The sequence below is a fragment of the Halichoerus grypus genome, chromosome 2 (assembly GCF_964656455.1).
Source record: "Halichoerus grypus chromosome 2, mHalGry1.hap1.1, whole genome shotgun sequence".
Taxonomy (NCBI): Eukaryota; Metazoa; Chordata; class Mammalia; order Carnivora; family Phocidae; genus Halichoerus; species Halichoerus grypus.
In genome coordinates this window covers 4416972-4436776 of record NC_135713.1, presented here as the reverse complement: position 1 = coordinate 4436776, position 19805 = coordinate 4416972, and the positions used below count along the sequence as shown (strand labels likewise).

The following is a 19805-nucleotide window of genomic DNA, read 5'->3' as shown; positions in this document are numbered from 1 at the left end:
GCCTATGATGTATATTACATCCTCTTAACTTACTTATTTTATGATTGGAAGTTTGTATCTTCATATTTTTATACCTATATACGTATAACTGGAACTCTGTGATATTCCATGGTCTATTGTATATCCATCATGTATGTAGATATACATAAATTTTTTTCTGTTTTTCCATTCATACATTGATGAAAACTTAGGTCATTTCCACGTGTTGGCTATCATGAATAATGCTTCTATGACCACGGGGGTGCAGATACCATGCCGAATTAGTGTTTTCTTCAGATAAGTACCCAGAAGTAGGATTGCTGAATGATACAGTAGTTCCATTTTTAATTTTTTGAGGGACCTCCACACTGTTTTCCACAGCGACTGCACCAGTTTGCATTCTCACCCACAGTGCACGAGGGTCCCTTTTCTCTGGGTCCTCGCCAACACCTGTCATCTCTTGTCTTTTGTAATGGCCGTTCTCCTGGGTGGGAGGGGACGCCTCATTGTAGTGAACTGCATGCTTTGAACGGGTCAACTGTATATGGTGTGTGAGTTATAGCTCAGTCAAGCTGTTATTTAAAAATAGATAAAATCTCGGGGAATCACACCACCTTTCAATCCTTCACCTCATTTCCTGCTGCACTTTAATGTCTTCTCTTTCCTCCAAACTAAGCGTAGACAGTAATCCATTTATTTGAGGACTTAAATCCCATCACGCAACTCTCAGAAATGACCAGCTAACCAAGGTTTATGGGGTTACACCTTTCCAGAATAGTTACACTTTAAGATTTGTTAGTTTGTTTAAGAAATAGAAAGCTCAACAAACCAGGTTCTGCATACTTAGTGGTGGAAGGTCAGCTGCCACCAGAATAATTGCAAAGCCATGGGAAGGATAAAAAAGAGGGCTCCTCAGGGCACACCCTTGATTTGTAAGTTCAGCTCCATTCCAGAACAAAATGAAATGAAGCATGCTTTGCTGGGACCCTGGACCATTTTGCAGGTGCCAGGTACATCCCAGTGGGTTCCTAGGACACCAGCTGCCTTCCATGGTACCTACAGCATCTGTGAAGTCATCCCCTCTTGAGTTTGGCTGGCTTGAGGTCTGCAATAAGACTTTGGTTTGTTCCAGTCATTTCTGCCTGGTCCTAGTGTTTCAGAGAGACAAGGCCCACATCTGCTCATCTGGGAGCAGAATGGCCCTAGGGCCTGGGTTTAAATCCAGACGTAATCCGGGTATCTGGGAATGCAGCATGTCTCCTACAGGCTTCTCTGGATTTGAAAAGACTTGTGGAACAGCCTGAGGTCCTAAATGAAAGGAAAAGAAACAAAAATTTTGCATTCGTGTTTGCTTCTATATATTTGAATGCTTAAAAAAAACAAATGCTGGAACAATCTCTGAACACAGGTCTCTGTAGGTTTGCAACCTCATTCATTTACTTGACTTGTTATGGCCGTCCATCTTTTGCTCCCCATGGGTGCTCTTTGCACTGGTTCTAGAAAGCTGAGGAACCAGGGGCTGTGGCACTTCACAGGGGTCATCATCTTCTGGGCCCTGGCTGAGGCTGGGATGGGGGAAGACGAAGAAGAAGGAAACATAGTGATGGCAGAAGCCTTTCTCATCCCCCCAGGCAGAGCAAAGCAACAAAGATGCACATTTCCTTGATGCCTCAGGAGTGGAGTCCTCAGAGAAGAGTTCGTTCATTTTTAAAAAAGCAACAAAGAACTGCAGCCCGGTGTTTTGCTCCCACATGCGGTTAGGGAAAGGTCAGGTCTCTTCCCAAAGGCCTGGGACTTCGGGAAGGGAGGTCTTTCCATCCTGTCTGAATGTGCTAGTCTTTGCTGACTACTCTCCCTGAGGCAGGACAGCTGGGGCTTCTTGCAGAGGAAACTAAAATGAAACATGACACTGAATGTTGAGATGTTTATGACGGCTTAGCAGCTAGAAGCTTCCCCAGGTGGCAACATAGGTATTGCAAATAGAGCTGAGAAATGCACTCCAGCCACCCCGCTTAAGGCCAGTTACGGCCGGATGCCGAGGCATCAGCCTTGTTTGAAGAATCTTGTTTTCTGCCTTCGTGATGATGGAGGATGTGGGTTGTGAGCCATTTGCTTGGCAGAGCAAGATTTTATTTTTATAGACTACGTGTAGCAGAAGAACGTGCAAACACAGCTTTACGGAGGAGAGTTTTGAGAGCATTAGGCCTGCTAAAACGGGCACTGTCTCCTCATTTTTGCCTGTGCAGAAAATAGACATCTGATTTACGCTTGTGTCTCTCTCTCACAGTCACTGTGCTGAACTGCACGCAGGCCTTCCTTCACGTGGGGCACCCTCTCAAACGCAGGCCTTCACGTGGGGCACCCTCTCAAACGCCCCCGTCTTGGACGAGCGCCATTTACTTCCCACAGTTCCGGAGGCTGGAGTGTCTGGCGAGGACTCCTTCCCTGGCTCACGGCTGTCCCCTTGCTCTGTCCTCAAAAGAAGCAGGGAGAGAGCTCTCTGGGGTCTCTCTCCTCAGGGCACTGGTCCCATTTCTGAGGACTCCACCCTCGTGACCCAATCATTTCCAAAGGCCCTGCCTCCATCCCGTGGGGGATTAGGCTTCAACATATGAATCTGGGGGGAAAAGGACCTTCAGTGCATAGCATACCCTCACCTCTACTCCCCGTAAGTGGGGGTTCCATTTATCTAAAGGAAGGTCCTTCGGGTGGACAGTGTGCTGTGTGGCCTTGGACCCATAAACAGCCTGAGGGGACCTCAAGGAATAAACAAAGGCTGGAATTAAAACAGAAAGCCAAGTTCATCTTTACTCCTGCTTGCACCCTTTACAGCTCTATTTCTGAATGCTCGCATGATATCATTGTTATTGCCAAGTGGAAAATTGGATTTTCTATACTACTCCTTAGTGTTCACACTGGATTTTCCATCTCTGCTAATACCTGATTAAAAATGATCCATAACAGCACAAAGGAAAAAAGAAAACTTGCAGAGTGCTCTATATAATATTCAAACCAGTACATGCAAGAAGTGTATCTCCTAGTAGTTTTAGCTTGTCCCTAAAGCAAAGGCGCCCTAATGTTCTCAAGAGATTCGTACCTTCAGAGCAGTGGCATCATGATTCCATACATACCCTCCTTTCCTCTGAGACCCACCCGGAACAGGAGAACAGGCCGGCTGGTGCATTTAGCAGAACAGAGTGCTGCATTTACATCCCAAAGAGTGGAGGCAGGTCCAGAGCCGGATGAAGCCAGGCACGCATCTCAGGATGGTCTGAGGAAACCCGTCTGGTTGGAACATTGTGCATGGCTGCTTTCCCTCAGAGGAGGCTACACAAGGTCTTGCAGAATTACGGGCTCCAGAACTGATGGACTGTTACGGGGTGGCCGTGCTGTCCTCACCGAGAACTCCCTTCTCTCTCTCCCGCCACGCTTCTGCCCCTCAGACGTCTACCTCCCATGCCCTGCCCTCTGTCGGAAAGGACTGCACTTGAACTTGCACTTCCTAAAACTCCGTCATTAGGACGGTCTTCCTCAACCATCTCTCCAACGTGCTTCTCGTTTAAGTAGGAGTCTCTCAAAAATGGAAATCGTGCTCTGTCCTTCACCTCTCAAAGGTGTTCTTAGCAGTGACTTTCACCCCCAAAGTGCAAGCAGAACAGGAAAGAGTGGAGACAGGTTATGCAGTGTGTTGTTGATGTTCGTAGGACCCCTCCGACGCAGAGGCCCTGTGGCCAGCCTGGGATTGGCTGCTGAGGCCACACAGTCAATGCCCCGAGCTCCTGGGGTCCAGTGTCTCCTGAGAACGATGCAGCTTTATAGCTCAGGAGCAAGTGCATGATCCAGGACATGTGATGGTGTGGGTAGAACATAAACAGAGGTCGAGTCCACGTCTTCTGAGTCTGCATTCACGCCCCTGACCACTGGCATGGTGGAAAATGTCAAGCTTCTTAAGAACTCATGCTTACAGTGCTCTTGAAGAAAATCTGAATGTCTCTGGTTACTCAAAGCCAGGTGGTTAGGGGACAGTGGAGAGATTTCTTCTCTCTTCAGTGACACTCTCAGGGAGATGCAACTAGATGAGGTAAATAGAAGGGTCCCAAATCAAACTCCTCCCCCAAACACCTTCCCCATCCAGGAGATGTATTTTCAAAAAAGTCCACCATTAGAGATTTGCTTCTTTGACAGTAACACATTGAATGATCAAGCTTAAAGTATAATTTCTTCAGTCACGCTCATCTACCTCAGGATGATCTTCAAGTACATAGGTTCTGTTAAGAGAGCCATATTTTCAGTTGGGATTGGAGAGAAGGAAGAGGCCAAGCACAGGAAATGCCTAATTTTTTCATTAGAATAGTACATCAGACAGGGGAGAGCATTCTTTCACAGAACATTTAGTCTCTGACAGACCTACAGCAGTCTTCATTTTTTTAAATTCCAGCTTAAAATATTTTATTTTGTATTTTGTAAAACAACTGCCCCACTGAGAAAAAGGTGCAGCATTACACAAAAGTTACATTAATTGGCCTTTGAATCCTACAATCAGAGGAAAAATTGTGATCCATCACTTCTTCTCTTACTTAGGGAACAGAGAGGGTCTCTCCGGAGGGCACGAGATGCATCCAGGCTGTTCATTCTAAATTAGTTCTTTGTGAGGTCATGGGCTGGTAGATCGTACCTGCTCCAATTAAGTCACTGTCAGGCTTCATGCTTGTCTAGGCTGTGTCTTTGGTGTCCCTTTGGACTTGGGAGGATTGGCAAGGAAAGGACTGGATCAAAGTGGAAGGCTCAGACGGTGCACCTGCCTCTCCTACATTTGCACATAAAGGAACTGCCTCTCTAAGCTCAATTTTCAGCTGACCCGGGGTAGACACTCTGGGGCTTTTTCAGAGATAATACGCCACCTCGGAGGGGAAGGGGCCCGCCAAGGCTGCCAGGGAACGAACTGCTCAGTTACAATTGAAGAACAAAATCCTGTAGATTCTGCCAACTGCAAAGCAAATTTTGGAGGGGGTAGTAGATACTTCACCGTATCTTTCATCAGTGTGTGTATAGCTGTGTTCTTAGAGGCCAAAGAGGTTGCAAATTCCCAAGCTCACCTGCCACATTACAGGACAACTGATTTTCATTGTTGGACATTATATATCATCATATGAAAAATATATATGCAGCTCTTAGATTTGGATTTGAACCAGGAGTCTCATTTAAATGTGCCATTCCATCATAAACAAACCTCTTGCGTTAGGTGACCTTTCTGCACATGGACAGTCTCCTTTCAAAGGTCAATCAGCCTCTGATAAATGTTTAAATTAACCACCTGTACGGGGAGCTTCACCATCCTGGACACTCTTCTAGAATAGCCCTGGTTTGACAAAGGCCCTCTTATGAAGCAGAGCCCCAAACGACCAGAGCTCTGGGTGCGGCCTCTGCCACCTGCCGGCACCTGCCCATCATGGTGCCATCGAATTGCACACAGGTCCCCTGCACTGTGTCACTCCATTCTGTTGCTTTTCTTACCACAGGGGCATCACCCTTGCCACCCTCCACAGAACCCCGCCTTCACTGCAGACCGACCAACTGTGCTCAGCTCGACTGTCATAAAACTCTCCTCGGTTTCTCTCACTAGGCCAATTTCCCTTGTTTCACTCCATCCGAGCAGCTATCACAAAAATACTAAAAAACAAACACTATAGCCTGGTTGGCTTATAAAAGACAGAGATTTATCTCTCACTGTTCCAGAGGCTGGGAATGCCATGGTCAGGGAACCAGCGGATCTGGGGTCTGATGAGAGCCCCCTGCGTGGTTCACAGATGAACCCTTCCTTGGCTGTGCTCTCACGGGGCACCAGGGGTGAGGGAGCTTTCTGGGGCCTGTTGTGGGGGTCCCGCCTTCATGGCCTCGTGTAAACCTCATTACCTCCCAGAGGCCCTACCTTCGAACACTATCGTGTTGGGAGTTGAGGCTTTAACGTGAATTTTGGAGGCGCACACACATCTGATCCCTAACAGAGACAAGACAGCGGTCACTTTGAACGCCCTCCCCACTTAGCTCAGCAGAAGCTACATAATGATTCTTGTTAAACAGTTATGGAAACTCCTGGTTTGTGCCTGAGGCGGACATCGGCCAGACCATCCATCGTACCCTCCCTAACCCCACATAACCTCCCACTTTGGGATGGTGTTTCTGCTTCTGGGTTGGCTCAGTGAAGACAGGAAACTCTGGAGCAGCTACCTAGCAAAGCGAGCAGGCACCAGACGCCCGCCTCGAGTCCTGTGGCCACAGCGAGTGCATTTTCCCAGTGCGGTGTTTCATTTCTGCTAATTCTGACAAACCTCCCCTCTCCTAAGGATAAGAGTCACTGTTGATGTTGGCAACCGCAGAACAGGGAGTAAGGCCAGCCCATGCAGGAAACCAAGGGTGATACCTTTCCTGCTGCGGCCCCTTGCCTTCTTGGGCCATTTTAGAAGACTCCTCCCTGAATTCACAATGCAAAAAACTACATGCCCAGTTTTCCTAGGATCTAACTCGTATTTTCAGCTTCTAGCCAGTTGCGTTTTATTCATTCAGCCCATGGACATAAATCGAGAGCCCGCTCCATGCAGTCGATGTGCTCTGGGCCGGGGATGGGCAGCCCACCTTGTCCCTCTCAGGACACTTACAGGCCAGTGAGGACTTTTTCACCAGGAATCACACGTATCGTCATGGAATATGATAAGTGCTAGTTAGTATGTGGGTTAAATTGTCTAATGTTCTCTTGCATGTCTAAAACCATGTTGGCATCTGCCTCTCGGTAGACCCAGATTAACAAAAATTATAGACATTCAGATGTACTTGAGGCCATAAAAAGAGACAATATTGCTCAGCATGAATGTAGAAAAAGGAGCTCAGGTCCTTGCCCTAAAGAAGAGCAAGCAAGAAATCAGAAACCCCAGGTCAGAGAGAGAGTACACTAAGAAGCAAGCTGGTTTGTGCCATAGAAATCCGGAAGAACTGAGGAACTGGAGGCAGGCACTGGAACTTCTGAAGACCCAGATGGGGATGGTGGAAAATTTGCATTAGAGCCAGTTAGTCTTTTCGGGTCTCTCCTCCTCTACCTCAGCAGAAGACTGGAGAATTCCCCTCTGAACTAAAGGGCGCCAGGCTTTACTTGGCAGGGAGCCCTACTGAAAACACAGAATCAGGTGAATGCCGTCCCCTGAGTGGGGAAGCCACGCCCTCCTCCGTTCACCTGTTAGCACGTCAGTGGCCCTCCTCCTGTTCCCAGGCAGCAGATGGGAAGATTTCTTTCTAGGGCAGTTGGCTACTGCCCCCGAGTCAAGGGCTCGTCAGCTAGGTTGCCCTGGAGTGGAGGCCACCACTCTGTAAGCAGTGACACGCAGAGTCCCAGGCCCTTGCATAATGTCTCACTCTGAAACACGGGCAGGCAGCCACTGATCGGGACAGGTGTGGAAGGGCCTATCGTGAAACACAGAGCTCAGAATGAGCAAACAGGAAAAAAAGAACTTGGAGGAAACAGACAATGCCGAAAGGAAGGGAAAAGAACCTTATAATAAAGCCCATTTTACTTAGTGGGTTCGAGGGATAAGAGGTTGCAAACATGAATCAAGCATGGGATCCCGTAAAAAGGGGGTATTTGGAGATCAAAAACAATCTCTTGGATATTAAAAACGTTATGGTAGAAATAAAAAAGAAATTCAGTTGGCTCCTTGAAGAAAAATAAAAGTTGAGGAAATTGCCCAAAAAATAGAATACAAAGGCAAAGAAATGAATAACCAAAGAGAAAGGGACAGAAAATCACAAGATTGTTTCAGAATATATGACATCCTGTTGATAGGAGCCGCATAAAGGAAGAAGGGAACTGCAAGGGAAGGAATGACCAGAGAAAGGCCGTTTCCAGGAAGTCGCCATATAGAATGGTCCCATGGAGTTCCCAATATGAAAAGGAATGCACACCCTTAGGAAGTTTCAAGACATTGATGATAAAGACATCAAAGTATGCAAAAAGGAAAAAAAATCAAATAAAGGATGGATAATCAGAATATCATCAACTGCAACACTGGTCTCACAACATAATGAAAAAATATCTTCAAATTTCTTCAAATTATTTCCAAATTAAGATGTTACATTCAGCTGAATGATGAAGTATTCACACTTGGAAAGAAATTACCTTGAAGGATTTTTCTTAGAATACAGTTGAGAGGAAGCTCCATCAAAAATAGGGACTAATTTTTTTTTAAGTATAAAATGTTGAATATGGATAGCAGAATTTTCCAAAAAAGAAAAGCAAAGGCCATGTGAAGGCAAATCGCAGGATGACCATATTACACTGGGGTAGAAAGCAGCCTGGATTGATGTTTCCAGAGAAGAGCTGTCTAAGAAAGAAAAAAGAAAATGAGAAGGGAAATTGACAGATGACTCGATGTGTTTGAGTGTGATGAGAAGACGTTCTACACAGGGAAGACAGCTTAAGGATCAATTACAGAAACTCAGAAAATCAAGAAATAGAAAAAAATGGAAGGTAGTTATGAACTCAAGAGAAAACAAGCAGTTGTTTAAGAAACAGGATGCAATCACAAAACAAAGTCTCAGTGAATTTTGATCTCATCTCAGGATATAAAATCAGTGCACAGGAATCAGTTTCATTTCTATACACCAACAATGACGCAGAAGAAAGAGAAATTAAGGAGTCGATCCCATTTAAAATTGCACCCCAAATCATAAGATACCTGGGGATAAACCTAACCAAAGAGGTAAATGATCTGTACTCAGGAAACTATAGAATACTCATGAAAGAAATTGAGGAAGACACAAAGAAACGGAAAAACGTTCCCTGCTCATGGATTGGAAGAACAGATATTGTTAAAATGTCTATGCTACCCAGAGCAGTCTACACATTCAGTGCAATCCCTATCAAAATACCATCAACTTTTTTCACAGAATGGGAACAAATAATCCTAAAATTTGTATGGAGCAAGGAAAGACCCAAAAGAGCCAAAGGAATGTTGAAAAAGAAAACCAAAACTGGTGGCATTGCAATTCTGGACTTCAAGCTCTATTACAAAGCTGTAATTATCAAGAGAGTATGTTACTGGCACAAAAACAGACACATAGATCAATGGAACAGAAGAGAGAACCCAGAAATGGACCCTCAACTCTATGGTCGACTAATCTTCAACAAAGCAGGAAAGAATATCCAATGGAAAAAAGAGTCTCTTCAACAAATGGTGTTGGGAAAACTGGACAGCCACATGTGGAATTTTGACCTCATCTTAGTATTTTTTTTTTTTTTGGACTTAAAGTCTTTTATTTCTTGGGGTATCTCCAAAACTTTGAGAGAAGGAAGGGAGACAATAAATGTATAATTTCACAAATAATCAATCCTTTACAAGTAAATTTAGTATTTCAAATACTAAGTGCTTTGTTGGGAGCAGGATAAGAGTGTGTAAGGGAAAGTTAAAAGCTCATCTTTGGTAGTATATCAATAAATCATAGCTCAAATGGAAAAGAATCAAGAAATAACTATATGTCTGCTGTTTAAAAATATGACTGCATCGTGGTCTTAAAATACCATTTCCCACAAAACAAGCCAAGGCTCCATGGAGAAATAGCAGTTTCAGGTCCTCGGTGTGGGACACATGAAATGATACTGAATCATCATGTCACACCATTGAGTAAGGGAGCTGGAGAAGACCACCAGCACCACACTCAAAGAACTCAGTGGCAAATTTGAACTTTGAGGCTCTCATTAGCCAAAGAGGGGACATTTGGAGTGTCAGCAGGGTAATAACTGCAATAGATCGAAGCATATAAAAGATGCTTATGGGGTGCCTGGGTGGCTCAGTCGTTAAGCGTCTGCCTTCGGCTCAGGTCATGATCCCAGGGTCCTGGGATCCAGCCCCGCGTCGGGCTTGCTGCTCCGCGGGAAGCCTGTTTCTCCCTCTCCCTCTCCCCCTGCTTGTGTTCCCTCTCTCGCTGTGTCTCTCTCTATCAAATAAAGAAAAAAATCTTTAAAAAAAAAAAGATGCTTACATCCTTGTGTTCCTAAAGGTTCTAAAAAAGAATAATATTAACTGATCACAGTTAGGGGATGCTAAGGAACTAACTCATTCTTTTGAAAACTGATAAACACAGGGAAACTCCAAGATCCATCCTGACTTTCCATGTAAGGTATATCATTGGACTTCCAAATAGTGGAAGAGAATATTCACTGTATAGAAACACTCTAGCTAATACACGAAGACAGACAGATAGAATTATAATTATACTACTTGTCATCCCTAAAAAATGAATAGATCAAATTATTGATCATCAATGGCTGCTCACCTAGCAAAATGAAAGACATTCAGACATTGCGTGCCTTCCGATTGAAGAATGGAGAGCCACCTTTGAAGTAGTCTTATGGGGGAAAAAATTAAACCTGAATTTCGATCAAACCTCTAGCTCCATTTATCGCGTGGTAGGAAATACAGAGGACCATGCTAAATGATACCACAGGTTTCAATCAACAAAATCCAGAGTCTGGGAAACTCTATAGTACAAATGTCCTGATTCCTTTAACTAATAAATTAAGAGTAAACACACACACAAGAGATGAAGAGAGAGTTTATAAATTAAAAGAGATTTAGGAAACATTTCAACCATCCCCTGCCCCCCTTCAATCTGAGTTGAAAGTCTTACCTCCCTCTGAGTTCAGGGTGAACATAGGAGCCTCTGATAAGGTGCTTTCAATGCCCCCCGAGTCTCAAATATGTCTGCCCCCACATTGAAGTAAGAGCTTGGATTGCACCCTCGCACATATTCTCAAGTCCGTGATGCTATCAACAGAAGTCTCTCTCCTCATCCCTCCCCCCTGTTCTCGTCTCCCCACTGCCTCCCGGGAGAGCAGGTCTGCTTCCCTATTTCCTTCTCACTGTGTTTTGTCTGGAATACAGTTCTTTCTCCCTAGCTAGCTCCATGCCGGGTCCCTCTTCATTCACACATTGCTCCACCTCTTAGTAATCAGACCTCCAGAAACATTGACTCTGTTTCCACTGCAAGCACAAGGCCTGTCTCTTTAGGTCTGCTGAGTTTGAAGTGACAGAAAATGAACATGCAAAAGCACAGGATCAGCCGATGTAGGAGTAGGGACATGTGTCTCCCTGGCTCGCTCTCTCCCTCATGTACACACATACACACACAGGTTCACAAAGAGCTCCCCCATGCACACAGATTATTCTGTTGTAAACAGACCCCAGCAAGCCAGGCGTTGATGGAATATTAAAACTGTCAGTTGCCAAAGCATGAGTACAGGAAAAACCATTATTTAAAATACGTTTACCTGGGGCGCCTGGGTGGCTCAGTCATTAAGCGTCTGCCTTCGGCTCAGGTCATGGTCCCAGGGTCCTGGGATCGAGCCCCACATCAGGCTCCCTCCTCAGCGGGAAGCCTGCTTCTCCCTCTCCCACTCCCCCTGCTTGTGTTCCCTCTCTCGCTGTGTCTCTCTCTGTCAAATAAATAAATAAAATAAAATAAAATAAATTAAAAAAAAGAAAAAATAAAATAAAATACAATTTACCTGTTTATCCCCAGATAATAGAGGGGCAAAAAGTACCTCCAAATCCTATACTTCAATCCAAAACAGTCAGCAAACAAAAAGCCTTGTTTTGAAAAGGAATGAAAAGATATATTTTTGACAAAGGTAATTCAGATTATAATTCATTTCTAGCACTCAAATACTGCAGGGATAGGGAAAATGAAGCATCCGGAGAACAGAATTCAAATCTCATCCTTTTTAATACAGCATAAGTTCAAATTCATTATTATGTTTCTTGGGAAATTTCCTTCTTCAGAATATTTAATTCGACAAAAGTAAGTACACGTGTGAACTAACAGCGCGTATTAGTGAGGACACAGAATGTATACCAGTGGTTTAAATGAAGAATCGATAATGAAGCGACTCTAGAAAGCAGGGAGAGGGTTAAGGGAGCAAATAAGCAATGGTGCCTCCAGAAAGATCTGAAGCCCCGGGGGAAGTACCAGCCAGCGCGAGCTGTAGTCACAGAGGACAGATGTCTGCCTGAGATGCAGCTCTGAATGTTGGAGGAGCAGCGAACAAACAGACCAGCTCTCTTCTCACCATGGCTCTGCTTCCCCTCGGCTGAAGCCGACTGGGGTCCTAGTCTGGGAGCCCGAGAATTGGTTGTCTGCACAGGTGAGGCCCCTGGGGCGAGAGCAGGACAGAACAGGTGCAGGAGAGCCCACTGGAGAGCAGACTGGGAAGCCAGCGGAGAATCAGCATCACCCCGGGCTCCGCGTCTTCCCTTCCAGCTACTTGTCTGCATTGCTCTCTGGACACAGTTACCTCAAGTCATCTGCCACTTGAATGTGATCCATCCTTCTTCCTTCACCGACTGTTACCGGTATTATTTGAGCTTAATAACCCAGCTGGAAAATGCTGAGTGTTGCCAGTGTTTTAAATTCAGTGTCCAAACTCAGCAGTGTTCTGGTTAAATTTCTGGCTGTCATTTAATTTCCCAGTCTACAAGAAATTGAAGCCAGGTTACCTGGGAGTAACATGAGCAGGTCTGTGTGGCAAAAATATAGCAGTTGTCCTGGCAGATCAACAGTTAACTGAAGATTTTAGAAACAATGTTCTAAGACTCAGCCCTTGGACTATCAGCTACTCCATCCACCCTGCACGCCCTTCCCACCTCACAGAGAATATATGGATCATGTAAAACCCCAAACTTAAGAAGTTGTAGATGTCGAGCTGAATAAAGATTCTGAGGTGGGTGCATAAGAGACCACTCCTCTCCCCAGAGACCCAGACTGCGATTAGACCAGGGTAGTAGCAAGGTTTATCATTAGGGTTCAGAATTGGTAAATTCTTGAACTTCCTAATGCAAAGCCTTTTGTGCTTTATTATAAAAGGGACCCTGAAAAGATTGACCCTTAAGAAATGCACATGTGCACTAGGTTCTAATCATAACCTTATCCTTGCTTCCTGGCTTACAGTTGAAAAGAGGATGAATAAATTTTGCCTGGGATGAAGATCCGTCTGCCTCTTCTCCCTCTCACCCTTTCCTGATTAACAAAAGGACGGCTCACTGCACCGAGTTATTTCCCTCAACCCTGCCTACTCGCTCGTGTCCTCACTACATCTCCTCAATTATCCTGTCCTATTGTTTGAATCAGCCTTTACTGGTCAAGGTGAGACTGATAAAGCTATCAAAGGATGTTTGCTTTTTATTCTAGATGCACTAGGAAAATAGTGGAGGGTTTTAAGCAAAGAGAGAACATGATCTAAGTTTTGGTTTTAAGTATCGCTCTGGTTACTATGCCGCAAATAGACAAGGCTGGTTGGAGGCCATTGTAGCGGGACAGACGTAAGGTATTAGTGGGCTGCCTTGTTTGGTAGCAGTGGAGGTGATAAATAGGAGCATATTTGGTATATGCTTTCAAGATAGAGCCAGCAAATGTGCTCTTGGATTGGATGTAGGACCTCCGCAGTTAACGATATCCTGCAGTAATTTGCCTGAACAACTTGAGGAATGAGCATGTCATTTGCTAAGGTGGGAAATGAAGAGACTCTGGCAGGAAAAATCAAGAGTTTTGTTCTGGAAATTTTATATTATTTTATTTTATTTTTAAAGATTTTATTTATTTATTGTAGAAATAAATAGAAATAGAGAGAGAGAGAGACAGACAGAGAGAGCAAGCAGGGGTAGGAGCAGAGGAAGAATGATAAGCTGACTCTGCACTGAGCACAGAGCCCGATGTGGGGCTCGATCCCACGACCCTGAGATCATGACCTGAGCCAAAATCAAGAGTCAGACGCTTAACCAACTGAGCCACCCAGGTGTCCCTGTTCCAAACATTTTAAATGTAATCTTCCATTTAGGGATCCAGCTGGTGACATCAGGATGTCTGAGTCTGGAGCTCGGGACAGAAGATGGGCATCCCAGAGTCCTCGGCTTGTGCAGTATTTAGGTAGTGGAACTAGATAAGGTCACGTGAGGAACAAAATATACACACGGCAGAGAACAGTTCTAGGGAAAGAGCCCTGAAGGATCCCATAATTTAGAGCTGGAAAACAAGGACAAGAGAGCAAAATGGCCTCAGAAGCAGCCTCCAGGAAGACGGGGAGGAACCTGTGTGAGTTTCATTTTTCTTTTACTCTAAAAATGGGTACTGAATGTCTGCAGAACAGGGGATTATGAAACCCACCTGTGACTCATACAAATTCTATGAAGCAAGTCCAGCAAAGAGATCCGGTACATTCTCTCTAGGAATAGCTCCGTGTTTATCTGTGTGTGCATGCATCTACCCACACACACGCTCAGGCCCGTCTTCACAGCTGCGACGTTCAACATCTCCGTGCACGTCTAGATACCCACCGCCATGGAGATATGGGAACACATGATTCCTGGCAATCTAGTCTAAAGATAACCAGTCTGTTTTACTTTTCTGGAAGATCAATTTGACATTTTAATTATGTGTAAAAGTTCAACCAAATATATTACTATTGAATATTTTGACAAGGTCTTTTCATCGTATGTTGAGATTCCAGGAACCCACTGCTCCACAGTAATTACATAAGATGAGAAGAAAAGAAAAAGGAGTAAGTGGGTCACTTGCCTACGGAATAACTGGAAGTAAGGAAGCCTTGGGAATCAGAGCTCTTGCACCTTTGGATAGAGTCGGTTCTCTCTCTCTGCTAAAGAAATAGCACAGCGCCTCACACAGCTTTTATTACCCCACCGTTGCTGCGGGCCGGGGGTCTGGAGGGGCCTTCATTGGGTCCCTCTGGCTCAAGGCTTCCAAAGTCTGCAGCCAAAGTGTGGCTGGGGGCAGACCCACTTCCATGCTCTTTCCCGTGGCCCTTGGTGGCCTCGGCTCTTTGTCCCCGGGCCTCTCCAGACGGCAACCGGCAGCGCACCCACCATGGAAGCCAGGGCTCGGGCAGCCTTCTGTTTTGGTTAGGAGCCCATCATTGAGTCTTGCCCACACTCTGGTGCGGGGGGCAGCAGAGGGGAGAGTGGGGGGTCGGCAGGGAGCCAGGAAGCAGCATGTCTGGACGCAGTGCTCAAAGATCATGTGATCTGGGATGTGAAGTGTTTCAGAGGGTCAATAACCATTTTTAGGCCCCGAACAGCACCCATCGGCAAGTTGGAAGACGATGGGGAAACAATTATGCTCTATTCCCTACTGCAGTGATCTTTTCCTCCATCTCATCCTAATGCAGCACGTTTCAGCCGAGCTGCAGCCTCGGAGTGCAGAGTGGTGACTTGGCAGTGTGGGTTATTTTAATGAACACTTTCAAGTAAGTCTTCACCATCTGTTTTCTTTCCTAATTACAAACCTACACTCATTTGCAGTTACATCATTAAAAGTGAGATTCTGGCGGCGCTCTCTAGATGCTTGTCTAGCTTGTCCTCTTGGATCTAAACGAGTTTCCTCAGTGGGATGTCTCGAAATCCAAGGCATCTCATTTGAGGTGAAGACACAAAAACCAGGACAATTGTATATACGCATTCAAACGTACAGGATTCATGTCTTGATTCTCGCTCTTTCCTCTCCCTTTCTCTGTGTTTCTCTGTAATTCTATTATTGCAAACAGGAATGCTCTTTAAGAAGGGTTTTACATTTCAAATTCCCCAAATGTCTTTGGTAATTTTAGCTTGCTTTAGGGATAAGGGGAAGATTTAAATGGAAGCCCTTTAAACAGGAATTAAACTCATTTGCACAATTTAGACCTGCAGATCTCTCCTGAGCACGACGAGGCATTTTACAGATTTTAACACTGCAAATATTGTTCTATTTCTCTGCTTTCCTTCCCTAAGGAACTATTCATCAAGATGAACTCTAAAACAAATCAAGAGATACCAAGAGATACATAGCTTTAAAAATAATCGGCTGATATTCAAAAGATAGCGGGCGATTCTGCATCTCAAAGGATGTTAGCATTTAGGAAAGGAAGGATGCCAATCATCAAGACTACTGAGGTTGCTACATAGGCGAGTAGCCATGCATTGTGGGCCTTCTAAATATTGACAACCTGCAAAACAGCCCCCCTTCCCCCAGCCCCCGCCATGCTGTAAGAATCCACCAGGCAGCCCTTCCACTTGCACTGAACAAGGAGGACTGACTTGTGTTAGTCACAAGGAGGAGTGACTAAAACTGCAGCCATCCTCTAGGTGCCCACGATGAGCGCCTCCTGCCAGCTAATAAGGGTTTTACGGAAAAAGTGGCCCAGGTGTGGTAGTGCCTAGAGACACCAGTCACATGCTTGAATGCCTTCTCTTAAGCCAGCAGACATTTCTGTTTGGCAGACAGGTCAGCGTAGATGCAGGAGGATAGCATCATGTCTGGGCACATTGACATTTAGGTTGTTCCCTTGGGTTCGTCAGCCTTTGAGACCTTTGATGTGATAACATTCATGGGGCGGTAATTGGTCCCCTTCTGCACCAGACCCCAAAGCAGGGGTGGAAAGTGTCAGAGAACCTTGGGGAGGACCAAGATGGAAAAAGAGGCCTCGGGTTTCTGTGCGCACTCACGGCTTTAATTGGAATGCATCCGTGTGTTCTCCCTTTGGTCTGGTTTGCAGCGATCTCCCACTCATTTCCTTAATGTGTGCCTGAGGAGGGCCTGTCACCCTGTCACAGAAGACCACATCATCCTAATGTCCTCAGCCTGGGGCATTTTGCCTGCCAGTCCCTGGACCATGGATTGTGCTCCAAGAATCATACCCCATCGTTTTTAACGTGGCACTTAGACAAGCTCCTACATAATTTCAGCTCTACTTAATTCTGCTCAAGTCAGTAAAGAAAATAGTTTCACAAAAACTGTTGGTTATAGGCTTCTAATTTCCTGTCATTACAAGATGCTGGAGTTTTAAAATATCAGTTTTCAAGTGCAGAGGAGAAAAGCCACACCAGTGTGTGCAGGTGTGTCCAGAGAAAGCTTTAAGGGCAGAATGTTCCAGAGAGAGTTTATGGAACAGATGTGAACTGACAGTGAAGGACCTGTTATTTCAGAAATCCCAGGGAAGTTGATGAGCTTCTCGAAGCGGTTTACCGTGGGCTTTTCTCTATTCTCGGCAGTGGGACAGGCTCCTCCCTCGGGGTGCTTGCCTTCTTGCTGTGGAAGCTGGACCTCTCTACCTCAAGTGTTTTCAAAATTGTGTCGTATCATCTGGGGTTTGGGATTAGAGGAGAAATAATAAGCATGATGAAAATTCAGGGTGGAAAGAACATAGATGAGCACAAATTTCAAAACCAAAATTATTCATGGGGAAAAAAAAAAGCTGAGGGCAGTGGAAGAGATTATACATGAAAGTGGGTAGGAACGAGGGACTGCATTCTCTTTGGATCAAACATTATTATATTAAAGAGTTTTTTAAACCTGTTTTTGTTTCAGCATAATGAATATTCTTAAGGCATTGGTGCAGCCTCTTGTAAGTGTTCCTTTGTTCAGCTTTTCCCCACTTCGGAGTCTTTGTGAAAGTTCAAGACACTCAGTTACTATTTGGAGTTCGGATGGACATGGTTGTAGGAGCTGGAGCCCTAGAGAGAGCTGGGTTTGGGCTCTTTTGATGATCCCAGGGCCCTGGCACTGGGCACGTAGCTGAGGGCCAGAGTCTCCTCTTCCCACCTGGTGCTGGGAGACATTCCGTTCCATGTCTCACAGCTGCTGGACAGAGAGAACAGACCTGAAGACGCTGCGTAACTCATAAAACTGTACCCAAATTAACCACGATGAGAAGGGTCGTTGTGGAATCTGCATGGCAAAATAAAAGAGCCCTCCCTGTCCTTGTAGACTGTGAATCGCTTTCCTCTTAGCAATAAATCATTCACTCCATGAAAGAGAAACATTTCGTCACTGTTACACGTCAGGCCCCCGTGGAAAAGGCTTACCTCCCATGCTCTGCAGTGTAAAGTATGCAGCAATGTGTTGTTTCAGCTCTCCATGTTTCAAGACTAAATGTAAACATTGACAAGCTTTAAAACTTACAGAAGCCACAATGACAGATTTTTTTTTTTAAATTAAGCCAGTGAAACCAGGCCAGAAACATAGGGTTTAGGGTGTGTTCAAGGAGGTTTTAGAACTTGGATCCTCTGGTTTTGAAGTCTTTCCAACTGGAGGAGACAAGAGGGATGGAAAATGGGCTCAGAACCTGTTAGCATCGTCAGGAGTGGTAGAACTCAAGGCATTTTTGCTCACTTGCTCTCATTTCACGCCTAGAAAGCATTCCGACGGACAGAAAGCTGGTGGAAGAGACCGAGAGACAATTTAGAAATGGATTTAAAATAGCACGTATCCACTTTTTCCAGAAGTCAAGAATGCAATGAAAAATTTTTCTGAAGTCTCCCTGGAGGAGTTAGAAGTATTGTTAAATGCCAGAGGAATTCCCCACAATGTACAAATTGGCAAGGATGTGGGCCACTCTTTCCAAAATGGAGAAGAGAGAAAAATTGTTTTATGAGACCAGTGACCCGAGACCACTTATCTGGGTGAGAGCCCTTTGAGGTTTCAATTCCCTCCAGGGATTTAAATCACATCGCACAGTGATATTGTAAAGTGTTCTTCTCTAATGACAAATGTGATGATAGGAGGGCCTGGGTGGAAGCCGAAGGGGTGCCAGTAGGTCCATGGGGACACTGCTGCCATGGGAATGGAGGTAAGTGTCCCAGCAGAGAGAGAAAGCCGGGGGCCATCCATCACGGCTCTGTTTATTTCTCTGCATGATTGTTGTATAATTGGTTCACTGTTTCTCTGCCTTTTTCTTGCAGTATCTTCTCAATCAGGCTTGGAGCCTCTTCCGGGCAGCGCGTGTCATATGTGCCCTTGGTCCCCCCCCCCCCCCCCGCCCGACCCCGTGTCTCTGGAAGGCCACAAGAAAGGGAAATTGGGATCGCTTACGGGCTAAGTGAATGAACTGCCCATGTGGAAAGGCCAATTACAACGGCACACCTTGCCACAGCACTTGCCAGGAACTCTTATGATGGTGACAGACCAGGTGACAAAATGCCTCTAGATGGGAAAAAGGAAAAAAGCTCTCTCTACGGACAAGACACAAAGAATCACACACAATGTGAAAGCGCTTCTTAGAAGAAAGGTGATCTATTAATCCAAATATCACTATCAGCACTACACACAGACTTTATTGTGGCCTCTGAAATGGGAGAAAGGAGTAAATCATGTGGAGATCTTGGTTCTGGAGCATCTTTGCTTCTGCGTCTTCCGTTAATTCAACAACCGGCTTGGAACATAAACACCTAAAGATGACTTTGCATCTGCACCCATCCTCACAATAGCTGGTGAAACTATTTCAGATGAATTTTACGGAGTTTGGGTGAAGTTGGAAGGAAAAAAGTATCTGGGGTTTTAATTCTGGGGAACACAGTACGTAATTTCGTATGAAGCTCAGAGACACTTTGTTCTTATTTACGGTTATAGGTGTCTTACTGCATTCATGTGTGATGAGAGTTTTAGGACCGCTAGCTGGGCTCATCTCGCAGTCAGCTCAGCCATGACAAATCCCTGGGATGTCATCGCTAATTGTTTGCCTGACGACACACACAGTGGGGGATGAGGTTGTTTAATCTTAGCTATCTATTTGCAGATTGTTCCTGTTGGTTGAGTAAAAATTATTTCTAGAACTGTCACTTATCAGAGCATCCTTTTGCATTTTAATAACTGTGGTGCAGAGAGCTGCCCGGACTGTGTGGTTGATGCACCCGTCTCCCCTGCTAGCAGTCATCATTGCTGAGGAGCCGGTGACAGAGTCTCCACGTGGGAGTGAAGCCATCAGTATTTGGAAGCGTCTTCACTGAGCCATCTCTCCCAAC

The 19805-nt window shown here is 45.2% G+C and overlaps 3 long non-coding RNA genes across 4 annotated transcripts in view; 1 reads left to right on the top strand and 2 right to left on the bottom strand.

Annotated features, from left to right (window-relative positions):
• The window catches only part of LOC144381055 (uncharacterized), a 33033-nt gene extending 21965 nt beyond the window's left edge, over positions 1–11068 (bottom strand). Inside the window, exon 1 of one of the 2 annotated variants that reach the window (XR_013445470.1) lies at positions 10654–11068. This is a non-coding gene — a long non-coding RNA (uncharacterized LOC144381055). The remainder of the gene's footprint in view (positions 1–10653) is intronic. The other variant, XR_013445469.1, reaches the window with a different exon arrangement.
• LOC144381056 (uncharacterized) overlaps positions 1–12786 on the bottom strand; it is a 64776-nt gene extending 51990 nt beyond the window's left edge. The window contains exons 1-2 of the long non-coding RNA XR_013445471.1: positions 12092–12786; positions 11294–11458 (exon numbers count right to left, since the gene is read on the bottom strand). This is a non-coding gene — a long non-coding RNA (uncharacterized LOC144381056). The remainder of the gene's footprint in view (positions 1–11293; positions 11459–12091) is intronic.
• LOC118543294 (uncharacterized) lies at positions 11483–18819 on the top strand. The gene is made up of 3 exons (XR_004920998.2): positions 11483–12166; positions 12970–13164; positions 18747–18819. It is a non-coding gene; the product is annotated as an uncharacterized LOC118543294 (long non-coding RNA).
• Positions 18820–19805: the final 986 nt, after the last annotated feature.